At 43.2% G+C, this 23,483-nt stretch overlaps 1 protein-coding gene and 1 long non-coding RNA gene across 2 annotated transcripts in view; one reads left to right on the forward strand and one right to left on the reverse strand.

The window, feature by feature from the left end:
• Positions 1–15,913: 15,913 nt before the first annotated feature.
• On the reverse strand, positions 15,914–16,870 carry LOC121497561. The gene is made up of 2 exons (XR_005989508.1): positions 16,549–16,870; positions 15,914–16,112 (listed from the first exon to the last, which is right to left on the reverse strand). It is a non-coding gene; the product is annotated as an uncharacterized LOC121497561 (long non-coding RNA).
• Positions 16,871–17,022: 152 nt separating this feature from the next.
• Positions 17,023–23,483, forward strand: part of USP6NL (USP6 N-terminal like) — a 169,671-nt gene continuing 163,210 nt past the window's right edge. The window contains exon 1 of the mRNA XM_041767216.1: positions 17,023–17,293. The gene's annotated coding sequence lies outside the window, so the exon portion shown is untranslated. The remainder of the gene's footprint in view (positions 17,294–23,483) is intronic.

Genomic DNA, 23,483 nt, shown 5'->3' on the forward strand with positions numbered 1-23,483 from the left:
TGCGTAGGTCTCCACACCTGCCTGCCCAATTTTAAAAGCCTATAGCGGCCTTAACTGGGTTCAGTCACACAAACCATCCAGATGGTCTCAACAACACCTTATCCTCTCAAGCCTGTGTCTTTGGAACAGCTCCCACTCTGAGAACCAGAGGCAGAGTGTACTTTTTAAGGACTGGGTTGGGGATGAGGACCTCTGATTGCCCAGGTCCAGCTTGAAGTTCAACCAGCAGTCGAGTCCTCTAGATTACTTTCAACACCCCCTGGGGCTAACCTTTGACCAATGTGGGAGAGGAACTGATAGATACATGCTTCCTCCTTTCTTCTCCACCCACCCCCATAAATGGAGGGTCCTAAGGGACCTATTGAGTTCTCCATTGGTCCTATAGGATCAAGTGACCAGTCACCAACTTTGTATTGCTACTTTGCATCCTTCTGTAGGTCCACCTGCCCTGCTTTGCCCCTTTTCCTCTCTCTTCTGACCCCCGAAATCACAATCTCTGATAAAGTACACATAAGCATCTTTCTCAGGCTCTGTTTTTTGGGGGAATCTAAGCTAAGATGGTAGCAGGGAAGGACCCATTGAGAAGATACCTTCTTAGATGGGAATTTATCGAGCACCTAAAACAATTCAGTGATATAGGTTCTCTTGCTATCATCTTTTGTTTCATTGTTGAGGAAACTGGGGTTTGGGGAGATGATGTAGCTAGCTCAAGGCTGTGCAGCATAGATGCAGTGGAACCCAGTTCATCTGTCTCCTAGCTCACTCTCATTTGCCACCTATTTTCTCCCATTGTCTTTATTACTGCCATTTCGAAAGTTCCAGTTTTACCGATGAAGTCAATAGGAACCTAAGAAAAAGTTTTTGTCAATGTCAGGATCTCAAGGTTAAGGAATCAGGATCTCAAGGTTAAGGAAAAGTTTATAATGAGGATCAGAGTATTAGTGATAGTAAGAATCTTACAGTGTTAGTCAGGATAGCTCAGACTTTGCTGCACTAACAACTCCAAAATTTCACTGGCCAAAAATAAGATCTCATTTTGGTTCATTTGGTTATATCTCTATGGCAGGACAACTAGGGGTTTCCACTCTGCATTGTTTTGTAATCCAGGCTAATGGAGCAGCCACCATCTGGAGCATTGCTGGCTGCTGCAGCAGAGGCAGAGTGCTCCGGAGGGTCTTGCACTAGCAATTAAGTGTTCTGCATGGGAATTACATATGCCACATTCTGTCCACAATTCATTAGCCCGGATGACTGTACCCAACCCAGCAGGGCCAGGAAGCAGTCCTACTCTTATGTTAAGAAATATTTGTTGAACAGCATTAATGACTATCACACCCACTGAGAAAACTCCAAGGGGAAATGAAACTCAGGTAACAGAGGCAAGTTCTTCACTGCTATCATCTTGTCCTCACAGAGAACCTCTTCTCTCTGAGACGAGGGAGACAGCAATATATGTCCTGGAATTGCGTGGCTGGCTCAGTCAGTAGAGCGTGTGACTCTTCTGAGTGTTGAGTTCAAGCCCCATATTGGGTATAGACCTTACTTGAAAAAAAAAAAAGTACAGGTGCCTGGGTGGGAGAGTTGGTTAAGAATCAGACTCTTGGCTTTTGCTCAGGTTGTGACCTTGGGGCGGTGGAATTGAGCCCTGAGTAGGGCTATGGGCTCAGCATGGAGTCTGCTTGGGACTCTCCCTCCTCCTCTCTTCCCTTCCCCATGCTCGTGTGTGCTCTCTTCTCTCTAAAATAAACAAATAAACCTTAAAAAAAGTATATCCTGCTTATTTAAAAAACTGCATTCTAAGTGCTTGGCTTAAAATGCATTTTTGGCTGATTTTTAGTAATAGTATTTTGAGGAAGGATATCGATTACTCCAAAGTTCCACAGGCATCAGTACTGCTGGAAGAAATGATGACATCCCTTTTAACCTCAACCTAGTTGTGTCTTACTTATAGTTTTATTTGTGTATGCCCTATTTACTCAGTGACACTCACAGGTTATTCATTGCCCAGGTAAGTACATGATGCAGCAGCGTTATCACTAGCCATTATCTATAACATCGGCCACCATGTCGAGCCTGTCTACTAAGTGCAGATTTTGTTATAGTTCAGTCTTTTGTTACAGTGAAAATGAGAGAGGGTTCCCATATGGTTTTTTTTTTTGTTCTAGATTTTGCAATACTGGAAAAGGTGGATCTTAACATTTTCTTTGTCAAAAAGAGTATATTTGCTATTCTTTGAGAAATGCCGTGGTGTTGGCATCACATACGAATCTGCAATTTAGCCATCTTCAACTGAACTGCATCATCCCAGGTTCTTGGAGATAACATCACATCGGAATCTTTATTGCAGGGAGTAGATTATATAGATTATAGCTATTGCTTCCTCCTTATCAGCATAGCCTGCTACTTCATCCTGGAAAGAAATGAAATTATTGTTACATGGCTTGCACTTTTCTAAGCTCTGCTAGCTGCTTCTTAGTCCCTCCTCCTTTTATTTGGAAATTTACTATTTCACAGCTTATTTTAGTATCTTCTAGGTAGCAAGGCTAAATGCATGATATGTAATTGCCAAAGTGATCTTTTATTTTTCCACTTTAAAGATGCCTTTTCCCAATTCTTGGCATGATGGGTTCTCTGTTATAGCCACAAAAAAATTGTTGTCACCTTGTACTCTATATCAATGCTCCCCTTGACCTTCTTCCTGTGGGACAGTGAAAATATTGAGCAAGTAACCAAACCTAGAAACACCTGTTTTGAGTTTTTGCCTTGAGACCAACTGGCACTAGATTATTATAATAAAAGATGACTAGCCCAAAGTTATCACAGATTGGGAAGGGCTGGCAATCTTTTTCCAAGGTGAATCCTCCCTTTCTTTGGCAAGTCAGTCATTTATTGAATATTTACCTTGCATTTTATTTTGAAGCTCAGAATGGTAAGTGAATGCCATGATCAGGTTTAAATTTTCGGAAAACGGTACTGTTAACAGTGTGCAGCATAGCTGTGTACAACAGAGTGAGGAATAGGCTGAAAATAAGAGTTGGAGTAACCCAAACACAAAATGATGAGAGATTGAAAACAGTGGTGGGAATAACAGGAGAGAATAGATTCAAGAGCTCTCCAAAGGGAGGATCTACACTTGTTGACTTGTTGGCTATGGGGAGAGATGAGAAGGAGCACTAAGGAGGATCTCAGATAGTTAGCTTGACAACTAGGTGCATGGTGTTGCCATTCATTGAGAATGAACACCAAAGGAAGAATGGTGCGTGTGTGTGTGTGATATTAAGTTAGTAGCAGTGGAATTGCTGAGAGATGATGAGTTAATGATTTAGATCCAGAAGCCAGCAGAAAGCTTCATCTATTTAGTATATTTTTATTGTGTGCCTGCGCCCTGGGCATAAAATGTGCCAATTCCATTAGAGTGGTAGTTAAAACCATGATGCTGATGAGATCAGATCAAGACTATGGGTGGAATGAGAAGAGCTAGTTCTCCCTCCTCTGTCCCACTGCTAGATGCTTCTCTCAGCACTGAAACATGCTCTCATACTGCTTGCCTTAGAAATCCTCCCTGTACCCCTCATCCCCTGCATTACTTTTCAGCATCCATCCGTCTCCAACCTGGCCTGGCTGCTGCACCCAGCTGGCTCTGGCTGAGGCAGCAGAGCTTTCTTTCTATGCTGCTACATCTGAGGAGCATAAAAAGTATTCTGGCCTCGAAATGCCAAGATGGTTCAGCATTCCCATAGGCCCTTGCTGCTCCTTCCTGCTGCTCTGAATTGAGAATAACGCTTTGTCCTAGTCCTACTCTGTGTCACCTGCCATACACCCTGGCTGAATACTGTAGTGACATTGTTTACGCCTCTCTGTCTCACAGTGTCCCCTGGGAGAAGATCTCTTCATCCTTGTTTGTAGTCTGTCCTGCCATTAGGTTCAGACCTAGTCTGGGGCCCTGGGCTGTAGGGTGGACTCCAATTACCCTCTTCCTCTTTCTTCCAGACCCCTCCATAACCTCCTTTCCCTTCCCCACCCCTCATAGAGTAATATACAAACTGCCTTAGAGGCTAGTCCTTCAATGAAAATCCCCTTGCAAATATAAAACTTAAATATAAAGGGTTTTAGGGAGGAGGAGATTTTAAAAGTAACATATGCTTGCTGTAGAAATCATTCAGGAAATGTAACAATGTATAAATAAAAATCTCTACTATAATTACCCAAAATCATCACTCTTAACATTTTCAGTGATTTCTTTCCCACAATGTGCCTAACATTTATTATTTTATTTAAAAACAAGATTATACTATACATGTAGTTTTTTTATGTAGTTTTTAAAAAGTCAGTTAAAGGTTTATTTCTGTTATTAATAGATATAGATGACATGATTTTTAATGGATTGCACTTTGTTAGATGGCTTACTCTTTTAATCAATCCTTCACTGACAGGTAGGTGGCTTCCAAATTTTTAATATTGTAAACAAGGCTATGCTGAATGGCCCTATACATAGATCTCTGTGGGTTTTATTTGTGTATATGTGTGTAAGTTATTTCCTTTGGAAATACTCCTAGAAGGTAAATTACTTGGTCAAACTATTTATACTATAAAATCTAATATTTATTGTCAAAATGCCCTTCACTTAAATTCTACCAATTTGCACTCCTGCAAGCAATTTACAGGAGTGCCTATACCATCATATTTTTGACATGTTCTAGGTATTTTAAAAACTCCACCAATGGTGCCTGGGTGGTGCTGTTGGTTATGCATCAAACTCTTGGTTCGGGCCCAGGTCATAATCTCAGATCCTGAGATTGAGCCCTGTGTTGGGGCTCACACTCAGCATGGAGTCTGCTTAAGACTCTCCCTCTCCCTCTACCCCTACCTCTCTTATGCTCCCCCCTCCACCCAAATAAATAAATATAAAAAAAAGATTCAATATGCAAAACAGGACAAGAGTGATTACTGTTATTTAGAGTGAAATCCACTGCTGAATGACTGGTTTTCAAATCTCTTGTATCAGAACCACTTGGGGTGCTTGGCAAAGTGTAGTATCTGGCCAAACCTTAATCCTACTGAGTTGGAGTCTCTGAAGATGATACCCCAGAAACAGAATTTTTCAAAAGCTTCAGGTGAGAATTACTGGACTGGGGGGTATCTTCTCTCGGGGGCTGCAAGGCTTGGCCCCTTTAAGCCAGTTGGAATTACCCACTAGCTACCTGCTGGAGGAAGCCGGGGCTCTCAGTTGGAGTAGAGAATTATAGTATGCTATCTGGAAAGGGCAACTCAGTAAGCACAATGACTTTATCTGATTACAACATTAATGGAAGTTCTGTGAGGGCAGGATCCACGCATGTCTTGTTTGCCCTTGATACTACAGTGTGTCATACAGTAGTGCTTGGCATATCCAGGGGCTTAGTAAGTATTGGTTGGACTGATAAATTCTCCTTTTCTCATTTTTTTTTAAACAGACTTTATATAGGGCAGGTTTTGGTCCACAGCAAAACCAAGTGGAGGATACAGAGATTTCCCATCTATCCCTACCCGCCCCCAACCTCCTTCATTATCAACATCCCCACCAGAACCTCACCAGGTTCACAGCTGATGAACCTGTGGTGGCCGCCACCACCACCACCACCATCATCATCATCATCCATCATCATCATCATCATCATCCAAAGTCTGTAGTTTACATTAGGGTTCACTTTTGGTGTTATAACTTCCATGTGTTTGAACAAATGTGTAATGACAAGTATCTACACTATAGTAAAAAAACCCAACCTCTGGTAACCTGTGATCCTTGACTGTCTCTATAGTTTTGCCTTTTCCAGAATGTCATAGAGCTGAAATCGTATGGTATGTGGTTTTTCATTGTTTCTTTTTGTTTGTTTCTGAAGAAGTTTTCCTTTAGAATAAACTTGCCTTATTACCAGCTTTAAGTTAGGCTGTTTCGCTTCTCAGACCAATGCAAAGCTACATTTTCTGGGTTGGGGGAAGAGAATTGTTTTCTTCTCAAATGCATCCTTCTGAGCTCAGGTCATACAGGGAATAAAGGAGTAACTCATAACAAAAGTTAGGGAGTTGGGCAGGTAAGTGGCTGTATAGCTGTTCTTCTCCAGTCCTGCGCCTTTGAAAGTACACAGTAGAGGTTTGCTAAAAGAAAGGGGATGAGGGTGGGGGAGGTGCAGGGAGAGGAAAGAAGGGACTTCCAAGTGTATTATGGGTGACTTAACTTAATTGTCTAGTCTCTGCTTTGATTTTAACTTGACAATATTTAGGTCTACAATTGAGGTAAAGCAAAGAGATCCATTTTGAAGATGAGTATGTTGAGTTTGAGGTTAAGTAAAATCTCTGGGTGAAGTTCACATCCCTTCATCCAACTAGGGCTGAAGAGTGACCTCTCTGTAGTGAAGTATCAACTGGACTTGGAGGATTTAGAAGAAGGATGGATTAACTTGGCAAGGCACATGGAGATTATGTGCAGGTTTGTTAACTATAGTTTGAATGCTTTCTTAATTTATTTTCCATTGACTGTGAGTGAACTGTTTTGACGCAGGGTGTAATGCCTTCCAAAGGCAGAGGAGACATTAGAATCTGACACCACGATGACATAGATGATAGGATCTCCACAGGCCTGTAACCTTCACAAAGGCAGTAACATTACTATATTTCACCATTGAACAACCCAGCTATTGCCAGAACAGTACTGGACACACATCATATATCCCCAATCAATATTTGTCACTTGAGTGAGTGAATTTCTACTGGTGAATATAGCTTATTCAAATACCACAACCTAGCATTAAAATAAATTCTTCTAAAATTCTTTCATCTCCATACAGTTTTAGAGAAAATTTTTTTTTTCTAAGAATAAGGTCATTTTCCTTTTTTTTTTTGTTGTTGTTGTTGTTGCTTGGTGAATTAAGTCTAAACTCCTCAGTCAAGTATTTGAAGTCCTCCATTATGATATGTCCCCAAGTTACCCTACTAGGATTATTAACTTTCACCTGACACCAGCGGTCGAGCTAAAATATAGATGCTTATTCCCTATTTTTAAAACTGAGCCTTCACACTCACTATTCTATTTGTTTCCCTCTAACCAGGTCAAATCTCTTCTCTTCTGTTAAGACTTCTCTGAGATTACCTGTGGTGAACATTGTGATGTTCCTCCCCTCCCCCCAATATACGTTCCTGTTTTCTTTGTCACTTGCCCAATTTCTAGTTGAGAACCATATCTTTCCCATGTGGGAAGAAGCCCAACTCCATTACTGGTGCTAAACAGCAGTGAAAGCAATTAACATAATCATACACTCTCTCTGGCCATAAATCAACATTTATGGATACTCAGGAATGGGTATGTGATTCAGGTCATACCAGAGCCAGAGGCAGAGAAGAGTGTTGGCTGAGGGCTGCTCACTTCCTGATTGAGATGATGATGCATGCAGCTCTGGAAATTGTTGGCAGTCATCTAGGTTGGATGGAGCTAACATGATGGGAGGTAGAGAAAGAAGCTGGTCCTTGACAATATCATTGAATCCCACAAAGCCCATTTTCTAGTTGGCTTTCAGTGACATGAGCCAATAACTTAACTGCATTATTGTATATACAAGCTGGTTTGAGTTGGTTTTGCTTTTCTTTTTCGAATTTGCAACCTACTGCTACTCTCTCATAAACTGGTAATCCAGTCTTTCTTCTCAGCACTTCTATAACCTTCCTGTTAGTATATAGAGTAATATTCTATACTAATAAATAGTATATGTACTAATAAATATACATTTGTTTGTGTGTGTAGTCTACAGATATATATATAATCTAGTATAGTGACTTGCTCATAGTCATGGCTAAACAAACCCATTTATTAAAGAAACAAATGAGTCTTTCAAGGGTGAGTAAATTTTAACGGTAATAGAATTAATCTAGGTCAGTGAATTTACCTTACTTGCATGAAAATTTTATAGTATGGTTTAAAAATCATATGTAAATATAAAAGCTAAAACATAAAACTCTTAGAACATAAGATAAAAACCCATGGCATTGGATTTGGCAACTGACTCATAGATATGACAGTAAAAGCAAAACAAGACAAAAAAAAAACCCAGATAAATTGGACTTCATCAAAATTGAAAACTTCTGCCCACGAGCGAACATTACCAATAAAGTAAAAAGATGGGATGCCTGTGTGGCTCAGCAGTTGAGCATCTGCCTTCAGCCCAGGGCATGATCCTGGAGACCCGGGATCAAGTTCCACATTGGGCTCCCTGCAGGGAGCCTGCTTCTCCCTCTGCCTGTGTCTCTGCCTCTCTCTGTGTGTCTCTCATGAATTAGTAAATAAAATATTTAAAAACAAAATAAAGTAAAAAGGAAACCTACAGAATGGGAGAAAGTATTTGCAAATCTCCTATCCAAGAAGGGTCAGAATAAACAAAGAACTCTTATAATTCCACAGTGAGAAGACAAACAACCCAATTTTTAAAATGGGCAAAGGACTCGAATAGACATTTCTCCAAAGAAGATTTAGATACAAGTGGCCAATAAACATGTGAAAAGATTCTCAGCATCATTAGTCATCAGTGAAATGTAAATCAAAACCATAAGACATCACTTCACACTCATTAGGATGGCTATAATCACAAAAGCAGAAAATAAATAGTGTTGGCAAGGATTTGGAGAAATTGCAGCCCTTGTCACTGCTGGTGGGAATGTAAAATGGTTCAGCCACAATGGAAAACAGTTTGGTAGTTCCTCCAAAAGTTAAACATAGGATCACCATATGATCCCACAATTCCAATCCTAAGTGTACACCCCAAATAACTGAGAAACAGTTATGAAACTCATGTACACACATGCTCATTGCAGCACTATTCACAATAGCCCAAAAGTTGGAGACAACCCAAATGTTTGTCAGTGGATGAATCAGTGAACAAATGTGGTATATCCATTCAATGTGGTATTATTCAGCCATAACAGGGAATAAAGCACTAGTACCTGCTACAATGTGTGTGGAATGCAAAAACATTATGCTAAGTGAAAGGAGATGGACACAGAAGGTCACATATTATATAATTCCATTTATGTGAAACATTCAGGGTAAACCCATAAAGACTGGAAGCTGGTTAGTAGTTTTTAGGGCCTAGGGAAAGAGAAAAGGGAGAGTAACTGGTTACTGGATATAGAGTCTTTTTTGGGGTGATGAATATGTTTGGGAACAACATAGAGGTGGTGATTGTACAACATCGTGAGTGTATTAAATGCTACTGAACTGTTCACTTTGAAATGGTTTATGCGATGGGAATTTTACCTCTCTTCTACGAACAAGTCAGTAGGAGCAAAACATGCTGACATGTGTTTAATACTCAGCTACCAAGTACTTTTTCAAATGGAATAGGGCTCCTGGGTGGCTCAGTAAGTTAAGCATCTGCCTTCAGTTCAGGTCATGATCCCAGCGTCCTGAGATAGAGCCCCACGTTGGGTTCCCTGCTCAGCAAGGAGTTTGCTTCTCCCTCTCCCTTGGCCTCTCCTCCCTGCTTGCACACACTCTCTCAAGCTCTTTCTCTCCCTCAAATAAACAAATAAAATCTTTAAGAAACTAAAAAACCAAACCAAACCAAAATTGAATGAATAAATACTCTGATTCTGAGCTCAACTTTCACAATTGGCAGGAATCAGCATTACCTGAAGTGTGGGATGTATTTGGAAGGTAAGATGGGCTTTAAATAACCTTGCCTTGTGTAGTGAGAAATTTAATTTCAAGGATCTTAGCGGTTTAGTCCTGTGAATGTATCAATGAGAGAGTCTCAGTTTGGTGTTAGGATGTTTGCTGTTTGTCTAACAACTGCAACACTTGCTAATCCTCATTTTCAACAAAGAGAGAGTGGGCTTCAGGCTCCCTGCCTTCTGTGGGCAATGCTATCTAAGTGGTCCTTTTTTTTTTTTTAAGATTGTATTTATTTATTCATGAGACACACAGAGAGAGGCAGAGACACAGGCAGAGGGAGAAGCAGGCTCTCTGCGGGGAGCCCGATGTGGGACTCGATCCCAGGACCTGGAGATCACACCCTTCATCAAAGGCAGGCTCTAAACTACTGAGCCACCCAGGCGTTTTTTTTTTTTTTTTTTTTTAAAGATATTAAGTGGTCTTAATAGCATTGTTGTTTTCTATTTTTGCTTTTATCTTCCACTTATGTTATGTGACACCTGTTTCCCACCGTTAGTGATTTGCATTATACTTCAGATAGTGATGCAAAATTTCCAATGTAGTTCAAGTAGAAATTGTGAGTCAACTGAAGGAAAAACAGTAAGTAAATAATAATATAAATGGCATGAGGACTCAGGGGGAAAAGTAGGACTCAGATGAGCGCTGGCATAAGGAAACACACATTAGATCTGGAATATGAGCACCTGCGTGTCTCACTGTGCAGCCAACTGGAGTGGCCACGAAGCCCCTCTGCTTTCTCAGTTCCTGCCCACCCCACAGAACTTTTATGGCAAGTAATTTACACATGTAAATCGTTATTATTAGATTATTTGTGTTGGGCATCACCTGTTTTGCAAGGGCTGCATTTCCCAGAGTCCCTTGCCAGCTCAGTTCTGATAAGGTGTCCTTTTGCCAGTGACATGCACTCTTGGGATTTGAATGGCATAAGGAACGTGCCATATTTCCTCTGACAGTAGTGGCTGACACGAGGCTTTGGTAGACAAACATTTTTGCAGTGAAGCTAGACTACAAAGTATGCCCCTGACAGTTACCAGCTTCTAAGCTGTGAGGCAGCTGTGACATTGGCAGTGATTTCATGTCATTCCCTGTGATTTCTGACTCTGGATGCAGCAGCTTCCTGACATCAACTGCTGTGGAATAACCCAGGAGTTGTGTTGTTCACCTTCCCCCGTTGGCTCCTTCCAAAGAGTTTGTACATCGGATCCGCTGTATTGAATATCTTCCTGCTGGTAATACCTTTGAGTAGTTTCCTGAACTGTAGTGGAGATATTAATTTTATTGACTTTTTAAGGAAGCTTCTATATAATAACAATACAGTAAGAGTTAACATTTGTTGAGTGTTTACTACTAGTCATTTCGGTAAGCCCTTTACATGCATGATCTCATTTAGTTCTTTTAATGAACCCTATGTGGTAATGTCTATCACTATCTTTATCTTCATTTTGCAGAGGGGGAAACTGAGGCAGAGGGTTCCTCCCTGACCTAGGTCTCAGAGGTGGCAAACAGCAGAGTAGGGATTTGAACTCAGGCTGTCTGAATCAAATGTTCAATGACTCCACAACATATTGTCTCACCCCTGCACCACAAAATGTTACTTGAGGTCTCCAGTAAAGTCTACTTCAGGTCTGAAACCAAAACTGTTTTGGGATTCAGAAGTTTCGATTTTTAGGAGGGTGACACAGCACGTATACTGCATGTTACTTAAGGGGCAGTGTTAGTGGGATCTGGGCTAGGACCCCGCAATCAAACACTGATGGTTCAACAACGGGAGGAACATTCAGATTAAATAAAATAAAGTCCATAAATAGCCAAAGGAAAATCCAGTTGCTAGCAGATGAATTTAGGTGCCAAATTTAGGGGGGAAAACACTTGGTTTTCAGAGCTTTTTAAGATTTCAAAACTGCTGATTAGGCATTCTGGACCCAATCTTCATGAAGTGTTAACAAATAGAAAAGAGAAGTTGAGTAGATTAAAAAAATGTTTTTTCCCATCTATTGTGTCATTTTAATTAAGTCTTTAGTCTGGCTACTTGTGACCACTCCTTTCTTTCTTTTTTTTTTTTTTTTTTTTTTTTTAGCCAAAGTGTGTGGACAGGGACTTATTTTCATGTCTAAGTCACATTTAATCGCAAGTATATTTACTTTGCAGACACCAGAAGGTTAAGGTTGTCACGTTTTTTCACGTTGGCCGAGTGTCAAAGGAAAGAGCCTTAAAGGAAAAGAGCCACCTCAAAGCAAAGAGCCAGATAGAATCAGCAGAAACATGCCCCGGAATGCCTAAGGATCTTTTACGGTTTACCTTGTTCTTCTATAACTCGACCTTTTTATACAGCATTTCTGTTAATTTTGACAAGGTTATTTATAAGGTTTTAGCTTAAATGTCTCTAAATATAGCCTTAGCACTGTATTTTTAATCAATTTATCCCAGTTATCAATATACGTGGGTAGCAAACCACCCTATACTCAATGGCTTAACAAACAATTAATTTGTGCTCTCATTGTTCCATGGGTTGACTAGGCTCATCTGAGGTGCCCTTAGTTGGGTTTCTTATTGGGTCACAGATGCTCAAGGCATCTGAAGGCTCAACTGTGCTGGATGTCCAGGACGGCTCCCCCACAGGCCTAGCAGTTGATGCTATTGGTTGGAGGTCTAAGCAAAGCTTGTCACCAATACGTGGCTTTAACATGGAAGCTGAGTTCGAGGAAGGAGTCCACTAAGGGTAAGTATTTCAGAGTCCCAGGCAAAAGCTGTAAGATGTCTTATCATCTGGTCTTAGAAAATATTCAGCATCACTTCTGCCCTCTTCTTTTGCTCAAAAAGTGAGTCACAGGGGCGGCCCAGATTCAAGAGGAGGACAGTATGCAAAGACGTGAACGTTGGAAGCATGGGTCACTGGGGGACTAGCTTTGAAAATTAGCACACAACTTATTTAGATTTAGGTACACAAGGGTTTAAAGTTAATTAAGAAATCATATACACAGAGGCAAGTTTTATCACCTTAAGACAGGGACAAGAATGCCTTGAAATTGTACTTCACATTTATTTCAATATCATATAGCACTTTTTAATACAATTGTTGGAGGAGATTTAAAAAAAATAAGGGGGGGGCACCTGGGTGGCTCAGTGGGTTAATCAACTGCCTCTGGCTCAGGTCAGGATCCCAGGGTTCTGGGATTGAGTCCCACATCCGTCTCCTTGCTCATTGGGGAGCCTTCTTTTCCCTCTCTCTCTGCTCCCCATGCCCCCACTCATGCTCACTCTCTCTGAAATAAATAAAATCTTAAACAAAAAATAAAGGGCATTGGTGTCTAGGAGGCAGTCCAATGGAGACTTTAAGTATGGCAACTTTAAGCGGGCAGAAGCAATTCTCTAAAGCTATAAAAACATAATGAGACACTTTCCAAATGATATGGCATCATTGTAGATTTTGGGCAAACCATGATAACCATTTTGTTATGAGAGCAGGGTAGCTGGTGAGCAAAAGGGCAGAGGAGATAATGAGAGGCAGCCTTTGTAGTTGAAAACCAGTCATTCTTACTTGGTTTTTGTTATTTTCAGTCAGAGACCCTTTGGAGTATATGACAGAAATTTAGGAAATTTTTGCTCAGAAATGTAGGAAAATGGCTAGCTGTTACCTTTGTTCCTCCCTCCTACTCTTCCTTTATTGTTCTACAAATATTTACAGAGAGCTGTACCAGGCACTGATCTGGACCAAGGGATAGAATAGGGAAGAAGACAGATAAGTTCCTCAATCTCATGACATGAACATTTTCAAGATAGAACCCCCCCTCCCCTCTCCCCACCGGGGGTGGGGGTGCCTGGGTGGGACAGCTGGTTAAGCACCTGGTTTTGGCTCAGGTCATGGGATCAAGCCCTGCATCAGGCTCTGCACTCAGTGCAGACTCTGCCTGAGAGTCTCTCCCTTTCTGCCCCTCCCACTTGTGCTCTCTCTCTAAAATAAATAAAATCTTAAAAAAAACAAACCAAGTGTGCCAATAAATAAGCAAGATAACTCCAGATAGTTTTAAGTAATGAACTGTGATCACACCTTTCATAAAGTTTTATGTGGCTCCCATTTCTTATACAAACTTTCCTAACTGCATCAGTAACTTCTCTTTTTAATCAAAGGAAAACTTTTTCATATAAGCAGTGTGGACGTCCTTGTTGGTTATCCATTGCTTTTTCACTTATACCACGTGCACAGATATTGATTAGTGTGTCTTTCTTCCCAACAGGGAAGAACAATTATATGTAGTGTCATTGGAAGTGACTTTCCTAACCAACGAAGAGGATTGGTTCCTTACGAAATTTCCGAAAGTACTGCTGCTATTGAGGATGAAAACGTGCACAGAACTTTCCACAGCTTTATTACCACCGTCTTTGCTCTCCTCTCTGCTGCATCTTCCCCAGGAGCTATCTGCTTACCCCTATGAAAAAAATGGAATGGATCAAATAGCCATGGATTCACATTTCGAATTCTCAATTTACAGGACACTCAGAGGACCTACACTTTGATCCACCTTCTCTAGATGACAGTGAAGGATGGATGATTTGGAGGATTATTTTTTTCTCTATGTTCTTATATTCTCACCTCAAATTGTACTTCTGGCTTTAATAATTATAGCATCCTATGGGTAGCGGGGAGAGGTTTAAACATGCACTCTTTGTCAACATTTTAAGTATTTCCATTACCACAGCTCATAGCTTTTGCAAAAATGACATACAAATGTCCACCTACCTTATTCCATTATAGTATATGAGATGTAGTTCTAAACCTTTGGTATACGTGAAACATTTTATTGGTAACACAAACTTACTCTGTAGGACTTTTGACTTTTTGGTGCTTTATTGATATCAAGCTTTTACACTTTGTATTTTAATATCTGGCAATTCACATTGGAGTGAATATAAAAATGGAATGAATTTAATATAAATACAGTTACTGAGGGATCAATCAGCAAAATAGTGCCTTGTGGTTCAAACCCATTCATTGCCATAAGTAAGTTTTTAGTGGAATTAAGGCACATTCATCCTGTTATATATTGTCTACAGTTGCCTTCATGTTTATTATGTTTCCTCTTTAAGAAAAAGTTTGTCCATCCCCAATTTAGAGGAAAAATGATTCTATCTTTATTTCCATGATAATCACTGACATAAGTTCTATGTTTACCGTATGCTGCAGATAAGTGAATTTGCATGCCTACCCCAGAGTGAAGCCCTACACTGGGGATATAGACAGAAATCTGTGTTTGCCATTTAACAATACCTCCAAGATGCTTAAAAATACAAAAATTATGGCAAGCTCCTAAAGTTATACCTACGAACAAATACTGGTTTTATACTGAAGTGACATAACTCACTGGTGACGCTTGGATTTGGGGGAAAATGTGGGGACTTTGGAGCTTTAACTGTACTATAGAGTCAGAGGACTATCACTGAAGCATAAAATTGAATCAGTGTTACTCATCATTAGGTCCAAAATAAAGTTTTAAAAGATTACCCATATAAGTTATGGAAAAAATGTATCTGAAATTTCCACTTTATTTTGCCAAATAAGCCTGTGGCCAGGGTTGTTCATTCCAAAATCCCATTAACTCCTTAACTAGTGACTTGGGGGTTCCTGTTAAAGATGTTTGCAGTGATGTCCCTTGAGTAACATCATCTGTGGTTCCCAATGACTTCTTAAATGTTGAGCACTCAGCCACAAACATGGCCATTTAATTCAATAAATATTGAGGGCCTACTATGTGCAAAGCAAACTGCTGGTCCAGCTGGGCTATACAGCTGTAGGAGTGGGGGCTCTTGCCTTTCAGATATTCAAATATCTCGGGGCACCTGGGTGGCTCAGTGGTTGAGCATCTGCCTTTGGCTCAGGCCGTGACCCCGGGGTCCTGGAATCGAGTCTACTATAGGGCTCCCCGTGGGGAGCCTGCTTCTCCCTCTGCCTATGTCTCTGCCTCTCTGTGTCTCTCATGAATAAATAAAATCTCAAAAAAAAAAAAAAAAGAAAAAAGAAATACAGATATCTCAATCTGGGTAATTGCTAATTGGGGCATTCCAGAAGTTCTGGAGAAGTGTTTGGGTGTTGGGAAAGTTTCCCATGTCCTGCCAACTCTTGATCTGTTTTTCACTCCAATTCATATATCCGTTTTGGATTGGGCTTATTAAACACTAGCCTTTGCAAATCTGGTTTAAATGGATAAGAAAAGGGAAGTATTATTTTAAAGGGTGTATGTGCAAATAAGACCGGCTGTGAGCTACAAGGAGCCTTGGAGATCCATCTAAGACCAAGTGTTATGCACAGTTAGCGAAGTCTGCATCCTCCAGCAGAGACTGTGGTCCCACTTCCTCTGTCCATCTCTCTGCCTCCATATTGCACGCAGCAACCCAGTTTTTTGGTGTCCGTTTTCACCAGCTGGAAAAAAAAAAAAAAGAAAATAACAACAGCGCAGTTGCCAACTTTACTAACTCTAGTTCCTGGAATCAAGGACAGGAAGCCTTTGTTATTTGCACACCCTAAGTCTTCTAGCTCCTATTGAATAAATCATTTAACTGTCAGCTAATTACAGTGCCGGAAAGTTTACATCATTCATCTTTCTTTTTTTTTTAAATGGCACCTCTTAATAGAAGACTCTGGAGACTGAAACTCTTGACAGTTTCCATGATATAAAAAAAGAAAGCTGACCTAGAGAAAGATGGGACAAAAAAGACGAACATTTGGGGGAATTTTAGGCGGCAGTTGGGATCTGAAACAGTAGCCTATTTAAAGTCGTGCTGATTTGAACACTTGGAAGTCCCTGAAAGATTTTCAGAAATGTGAATTCTCTTAGGAGCGGATGATCATTTTGCACCTGTTAAACGACCCAGCCCTTGCTTGCGGCGGGTGACGACCCTTAGGAGGCAGGTACTACTACTATCAGGACTCCTTACAGGTGAGGAAACTGAGTCACGCGGCGGGGGCGCTGCGGGGGTGAGAAGGTCCAAGCCCCGGCAGCCAGGGAGATGCGCCCGGAATGAAACCTGCGGAGAGGTGGCTGCAGAGGTGGCGCCGGGGCCGCGGCTCCGCTGACCTCACCCCCCGCGGCGGCCGGAGCGGGCGGGCCCCGCGCGGCGCCCGCAAGCCGGGCTGCTGGTTCGCGGGCGGCAGAGCCGGCAGGGCGCGCGCGGGCGGGCGTCTTCCAGCGGCGGCCGCCGGGGTCCTCGCGGAGGCGGGAACGCGGCGCCGGCGCGCACGTGCCGCCGGGAAGGGGCCGCGGGGGCCGCGCCAAGATGGCGGCGGCCGCGGCCGCATCGCCGACGGTTGGCGGCGGCCCGTGAGGCGGGCGGGGCCGGCGGCGCGGAGGCGGGGTCCCGGGCGAGCCGCCCTGGGAGGCGGGGGCCGTTTCCATAGCGGCGGCAGGAGGTGTCGCGCCGGGGAACTTCCTGGTTCCCGGGCTCGGCTGCGCCGGGATCCTCTTGGAAGGGAAACAATGGGGCGGAGGGCACTGCGGTAGCCGCCGCCGCCGCCGCGCCGGGACCCGCTCGGCTGCCCCGACCCCGCGCTCGGCGCCCTCCCGCCGCCGCCGCCGCCGCCGCCGCCGCCGGGACCGTCCCGAGGTAACTTCGTTTTTCTCCTCCCCGCGCAGGGGGCCGCCGCCGCCGCCGCTGGGCTGCGGGGTTCCCCGCGGGCAGCCGCTCGGCTTGGCCCCGCGGAGCCGGACGCCGCCATTCCCGGCCCCGGGGGAGGGGGACGGAGCGGGCTCGGGGGCCGCGTGCGGGGCCGTCCGGGCCCCCCCTCCGCCCCCCCGAGCCCGGGCCGCGGGGCTCCGCGGGAGTGATTGGCGGGCTGCGGGCTGCGGGCTGCGGGCGCCGGGCGGGGGCGGGGGGCTGCGGGCTGCGGGGTCGCCGGGCCGGGGGGAGGGGCGCCCTCCCCCTCCTCGCCCCGCCCCGCCCCTCCTCGCCCCGCCCCCACGCCCCGCCCCCTCACACGCCCCGCCCCCTCCCGGGGGACCCGTCTTCCTCTGCAAGTTTCCCTCGCGTCCTGCGCAGCCCCCAAGCGGGGCAGGACTCAGGCCGCCTCCGTCCCTTTAATTAACATCATTGCCCTTCGGTGCCCGGCGGGGTGGGGGTGGGGGTGGGGGGGAAACTTGGTTTCGACCGGGCTTGGAGGGAGGGGGACGGGGTGGAGGAGGGACCCGGGAGCTGGAGAGCCGGCGCGCCGCCGCGAAGTTTGCAAAGTAGTCGGCAGCGGACAGCCGGCGCGGCGGGGCGGCCGGGGCCGGGCGGGGGGGGGGGGGGGGGGGGGGCGGGGCTGGCTGCGCGCAGGTGCTCCAAGCCGCGGAATTGGAGGAGTCTGAATCCACATTTTATTTATTTATTTATTTATTTATTTATTTATTTATTTATTTATTTATTTATCTATCTATCTATTTATTTATTTATTAATATTTATTCATGAGAGACACACACACACACAGAGGCAGAGACACAGGCAGAGGGAGGAGCAGGCTCCATGCAGGGAGCCCGACGCGGGACTGGATCCCGGGTGTCCAGGGTCACGCCCCGGGATGAAGGCGGCGCTGAACCGCTGAGCCACTCGGGCTGCCCTGAATCCACATTTCTAGACGTTTGGAAGCCACTTCTAGAAGTCGGGGATGACATCCTCCCCGCCACACACACACACACACACACACACACACACACACACACCCTTTCCCCCGCATTTTAATCCACAGTTACTTTTTAGTTGGTAGACTTTAATAGGAGTGAAATGTGTCTCCCTCCTGGGCCTGGGGAAGGATGTTTGAATTGAGGCATTATTTATTCCCCAGTCGTGGGGAATAATATGACCCAAATGGGGAAGGGGGAAAAACAACAACAACACAACAACAAAAAGTGGGGACAGGATCTTAAATATTTTGCTTGCTGGAAGAAGGCGATTTTAATCCCACATTAATCCATCTGTAAATGGAATTAAGTCTCTGGGCTACAAACGTATTATTTCGTAGCTCAGGAAGGTTGGGCGGAACCTCAGAGATCATCGTGGCCAGTCCCTCAGGTGTTGTCGCATCTCTTGGAATTTCTATTAGGAGGAAGTCGGGATACTTTTTTCTTTGGTGAAGTTATTTATTTTTTTAAAGGCTTTATTTATTTATTCGTCACACACACAGAGAGAGAGAGAGAGAGAGAGAGAGGCAGAGACACAGGCAGAGGGAGAGGCAGGCTCCATGCAGGGAGCCCGAGGGGGGACTCCATCCTGGGACCTGGGTCACACCCCGGGCTAAAGGCAGGCACCAAACCACTGGGCCACCCGGGGCTGCCCTGTGGAGTCAGAATTAAGTGAGCCAGCATCAAGCGAACAGTGCTTTATTTGCTTTTCTCACTCTGTCAGGCCCTAAAGTCAAAAAGATTTGAGTTTGGCGTTTTGGATGGTAAAGTTGGCAAAAAGACTTTGTATTTACTTAAAATGGATGCTGAATCCTGTATTGTAGTCTCCACAGGCCGTTGAAATATGTCAAAACACAGAAGGAAAAAAATTGTGCCAATGAAGGTATGAATTATTTTTTAAAAGAAAACAGGTAGCCTGAGTTAATAACAGAAATTCCTTTTTGATTATGTAAAGAATTAGTGAGGCGTCACAAAGGCGTTTGAAGAAGCATCATTCGCCAAACATTAAGAATTTGGGGCCTGCATCTCGGCGTTGGTGCCTACTTACTGTTGTTACCTGTCATACTCCCTGGTGTACTTGTTTCTGAAAAGGCCCATTACCAGTTATAACCATCTGTTGACATGAGATATGTCCTGCCACTGGTTATGCAAGCCAGTAAGTGGAAGTGTCAGCTTTGCCACCATCAGTCAATTGGCTGGTCATCCTCAGTGTTTTGGGGACCCAAGACAATTCCTGGCGTGGCGGATTCAATCTGGGCCTCCAGTGTCAAGCAGAGATTGCACTGGTCCAGCGTGGCCACTGTGGGTACATCTGTCTCAAGTTCCTGTTATTTCTGTAGCCTGTGAAGGTGGTTGAAAAAAAGAGGCCAGTAAATTAAAGTTAGTGGCAAGCTGAAAACAAAATCAACTTTGGTGAAAATGTGCTAGGTGTGTTAAGGCAGTCTGGAGCTGGGAGAAGAAGACTTTGCCACCGTCCTGAAAGTTTGGGAGTTGCAACTTCAGTTAGAAAGAGGCCGGTGATGACATTTTTGGGTTATGTTTGCAATTTCACTTTTAACCATTCTTGTTTTGTTTTAGTGCAATGTTATTATCGACAATATGCTGACCATTTATTACCAGAAAGTTGTAGTTTGTCCCTTCAGGGTGATTTTTGAAAGGCATATTGCCTTTAGATGCGATTCACTTGTATTTAGAGTCTCTTTTTTTTTTCCCCCATTAAGAAAGTATCTCAGGGATACCTGGGTGGCTCAGTGGTTGAGCATCTGCCTTTGGCTGGGTATGATCCTGGGGTCCTGGGATCAAGCCCCACATCGGGCTCCCCGCAGGGAACCTGCTTCTCCCTCTGCCTATGTCTCTGCCTCTCTCTCTCTCTCTTTCATGAATCAATAAATAAAGTCTTAAAAAAATAAAGCATCTCATTTTTACAGTGGAACTCAGTGTAAACACAATATTAATTTGAATGAAATTTGTCTTCTACCACATTTCATTATAGTACATGGGGGTTCAGAACACGGGATTTAGAGTTGCAAACACTTGGATTCTTAACTGGTCTATGCCATTTCCAGGCTATATCACATCATGTAAATAACTTCATTTTTTAAAGCCTTGTTTCTTTGTAAAATTGAGCAGAGGGTGGGGACATCATAAATTCAGATTTTGTTCATTCAGCAAGTCTTTCTGGAGTGCCTTCTGTGTACCTCCTGACCTCATGCTAGGTACCTTGTTTTCAACAACAGGGGGGATAAGTCCTTTGAAGTAGAGTATAGGGAGCTATAAAAACGATGACTAGGGAACCTAACCCGACCTGGGGGTGGTGGGACAGGCTTTCCTGAGGAAGGGACTCGTAAGACCTGAAGGATGAGGAGGAGATGGTAGGTGAGGAGGGGAGGGGGTGGGACACCGTGAGGGTAAGAGAAGAGCCTGCACGCAGGGCCTGAAGAGTCTCCTGGAGGCTGGATAAGGATGCTTGTGTATGACTTAGTTCCCTACACGACTTGTCAGCAGCCACTGTTCACTGTGTAGATAGCAGGCTTCTGGCACCATGCTCCAGTCACCTGAACGAAGGGCTCAGCTTGTTCCACAGCCTTAATGGAGAGAGGGAGTCAGGTTAGTTGCCTCTAGCCCCAGTAGACCTGGAAATGACTCTACGCTTCGGTGTCTAGTTTTGTAACTCTGGCACCGTTCACTTGTGAATCTCTAAAAGACTGGAATTAAATGTTGAATTAGATTTTTTTTTTTAAATTTCTTTACAGAAGTACTGTATGACACGAACATAGCGTTTTGATTTAATGTCGATAGCTTTGTGTCTTTGGAAGAGCCTAGGCCATCTTACTTAAAATATCAGCTTCTCCCCAAATTAACAAATACTGATTTAAGTGGCAGGTAGTTTCATTTGCCTATAGGAAGAATAGGAGTGACTCTGGAGTTCCTTTTTTTTTTTTTTTTTTTTTTTAAGATTTTATTTATTTATTCATGAGAGATACAGAGAGAGGCAGGCTCCATGCAGGGAGCCCGATGCGGGACTCGATCCGAGGTCTCCAGGATCACCCCCTGGGCCGAAGGTGGCGCTAAACTGCTGAGCCACCCGGGCAGCCCAAGGCTGGAGTTTCATATCTTGTTTGCTTAGGTGTTTTTGGTTCTACATAGATATTTAATGATTCTCTGATAGAGGGGCGTGTTGCACCTGTGTCTTGCTGATACTGGTTTGAGTGTAGAAAAAATTGTAATTTTATCCTGGAATCTTCCTTTGACTAAATTAACAAGTGAATTAAATTTTAAGTATTAATGTTTTTTTGAGAATTAAGTGAAAGAATATTCTTAAGTTTCTTAATATATTTCAGTAAATTTATGTAAGTCGGTAGTGGCAAATTAATACTTTATTATGGAATTATTGCAGTATTCATAAGCTAGTTGGCTCTCTGGGCTTTTTGTTCCTGCTTATTTTTATTTGGTTTTGGACATTTTAATGCTTGTTAGCAGACCTGTGGTAAAATACGCAAAGAGAAGGTGAAATAAGATTTTGAAAAGTCCGTCACAATGGGGAAAAAAAATGAATAGATGTTAAAATTTATAAAAGTTAGGTATGTGTGCATTTGCTAGATCTACGTATTTTGCTTATGACTTATAAAAATGAACTGGCATACAATAATATTAATATTAGTGTTTAAAATTTATGTATTAAAAGATTTTATTTATTTATTCATGAGACACAGAGAGAGAGAGAGAGAGAGAGAGGCAGAGACACAGGCAGAGGGAGAAGCAGGCTCCATGCAGGCAGCCTGATGTGGGACTGGATCCCAGGACCCCAGGATCACGCCCTGGGACAAAGGCAGGCGCTAAACTGGGGAGCCATGTAAGGATCCACCTAGTGATTAAAAATGTAAAAAAATCTGTCTTACCTGTTTTTCATGTTTCTTTTTTCTCGTAGCTTTGTTTTAGATTGTCTTATTTACTTACTCATTTAGAGGAGGGAGGGTTGAGAGAATGTACATGCACAAGTGGGAGGGTGGGGCAGAGGGAGAGGGACAGAATATCCCAAGCAGATTGCACACTCATTGTGGAACCACATGTGGGGGTTGATCATGACCTGAGATCGTGACCTGAGCTGAAATCAAGAGTCAGATGCTTAGCCGACTGAGCCACACAGGTACCCCTGGATTGTCTTTTTAAAAATGGTTATCTCATTTACCTCTTTTTTTTTTTTTTTTTTTTTTAAATTTTTTTTTTTTTTTTTTTAATTTTTATTTATTTATGATAGTCACACAGAGAGAGAGAGAGGCAGAGACACAGGCAGAGGGAGAAGCAGGCTCCATGCACCGGGAGCCTGATGTGGGATTCGATCCCGAGTCTCCAGGATCGCGCCCTGGGCCAAAGACAAACGCCAAACCGCTGCGCCACCCAGGGATCCCTTTTTTTTTTTTTTAAATTAGTGTGGTCTATGTATTCCTTTGCCGTTCCTTTGGTGTTGGCCTAAGAAATTCTAATATGTTTTCTCAGCTTATCAGAGTGTTATATTAACGGAGACTTCCAGTCCTTTTTTCAAGAGAACGAAACTTTTTGAAAACATTTAAAAACATTTCATTTTCTTTCTTATTTTTTTTCAAAGATTTTATTTATTCATTAGAGAGAGAGGGAGAGAGAGAGAGAGAGAAAGAGAAAGAGAGGGAGCAAGAGAGCACGTGTGCACAAGCCAGGGGGGAAAGGCAGAGAGAGGAGCAGGCTCCCCCTGAGCTGAAAGCCCCATGCCGGGCTTGATTCTAGGACCCCAGGATCATGGTCTGAGCTGAAGGCAGATGCTTAATTTACTGAGCTACCCAGGCACTCCTTCTTTTTGTAACTTACTTCATTGTTACCATGTTTTAAAATGCATAAATGTTTTAAACTCCAAAGATAGATTTCTGTTGTTTCTGTTATTATTCAACTAGACTTAGTGCATTTTCTTTTCCTTTGTTCCTTCTTGTGTTACTGACCTAACAACTGGAATAATTTTCCTTCCATCTGAAGAATATCCTTTAGTATTTTCTTTAGAGTAGATATTATTGACACATTTTCAAACTTTTTGAGAATGTTTTTATTTCACCTGCATTCTGGAAAGATACATTTTGCTAGGCATAGAATTCTAGGGATAGATACATATATA

Source organism: Vulpes lagopus, chromosome 8 (assembly GCF_018345385.1).
Source record: "Vulpes lagopus strain Blue_001 chromosome 8, ASM1834538v1, whole genome shotgun sequence".
Lineage (NCBI taxonomy): Eukaryota > Metazoa > Chordata > Mammalia > Carnivora > Canidae > Vulpes > Vulpes lagopus.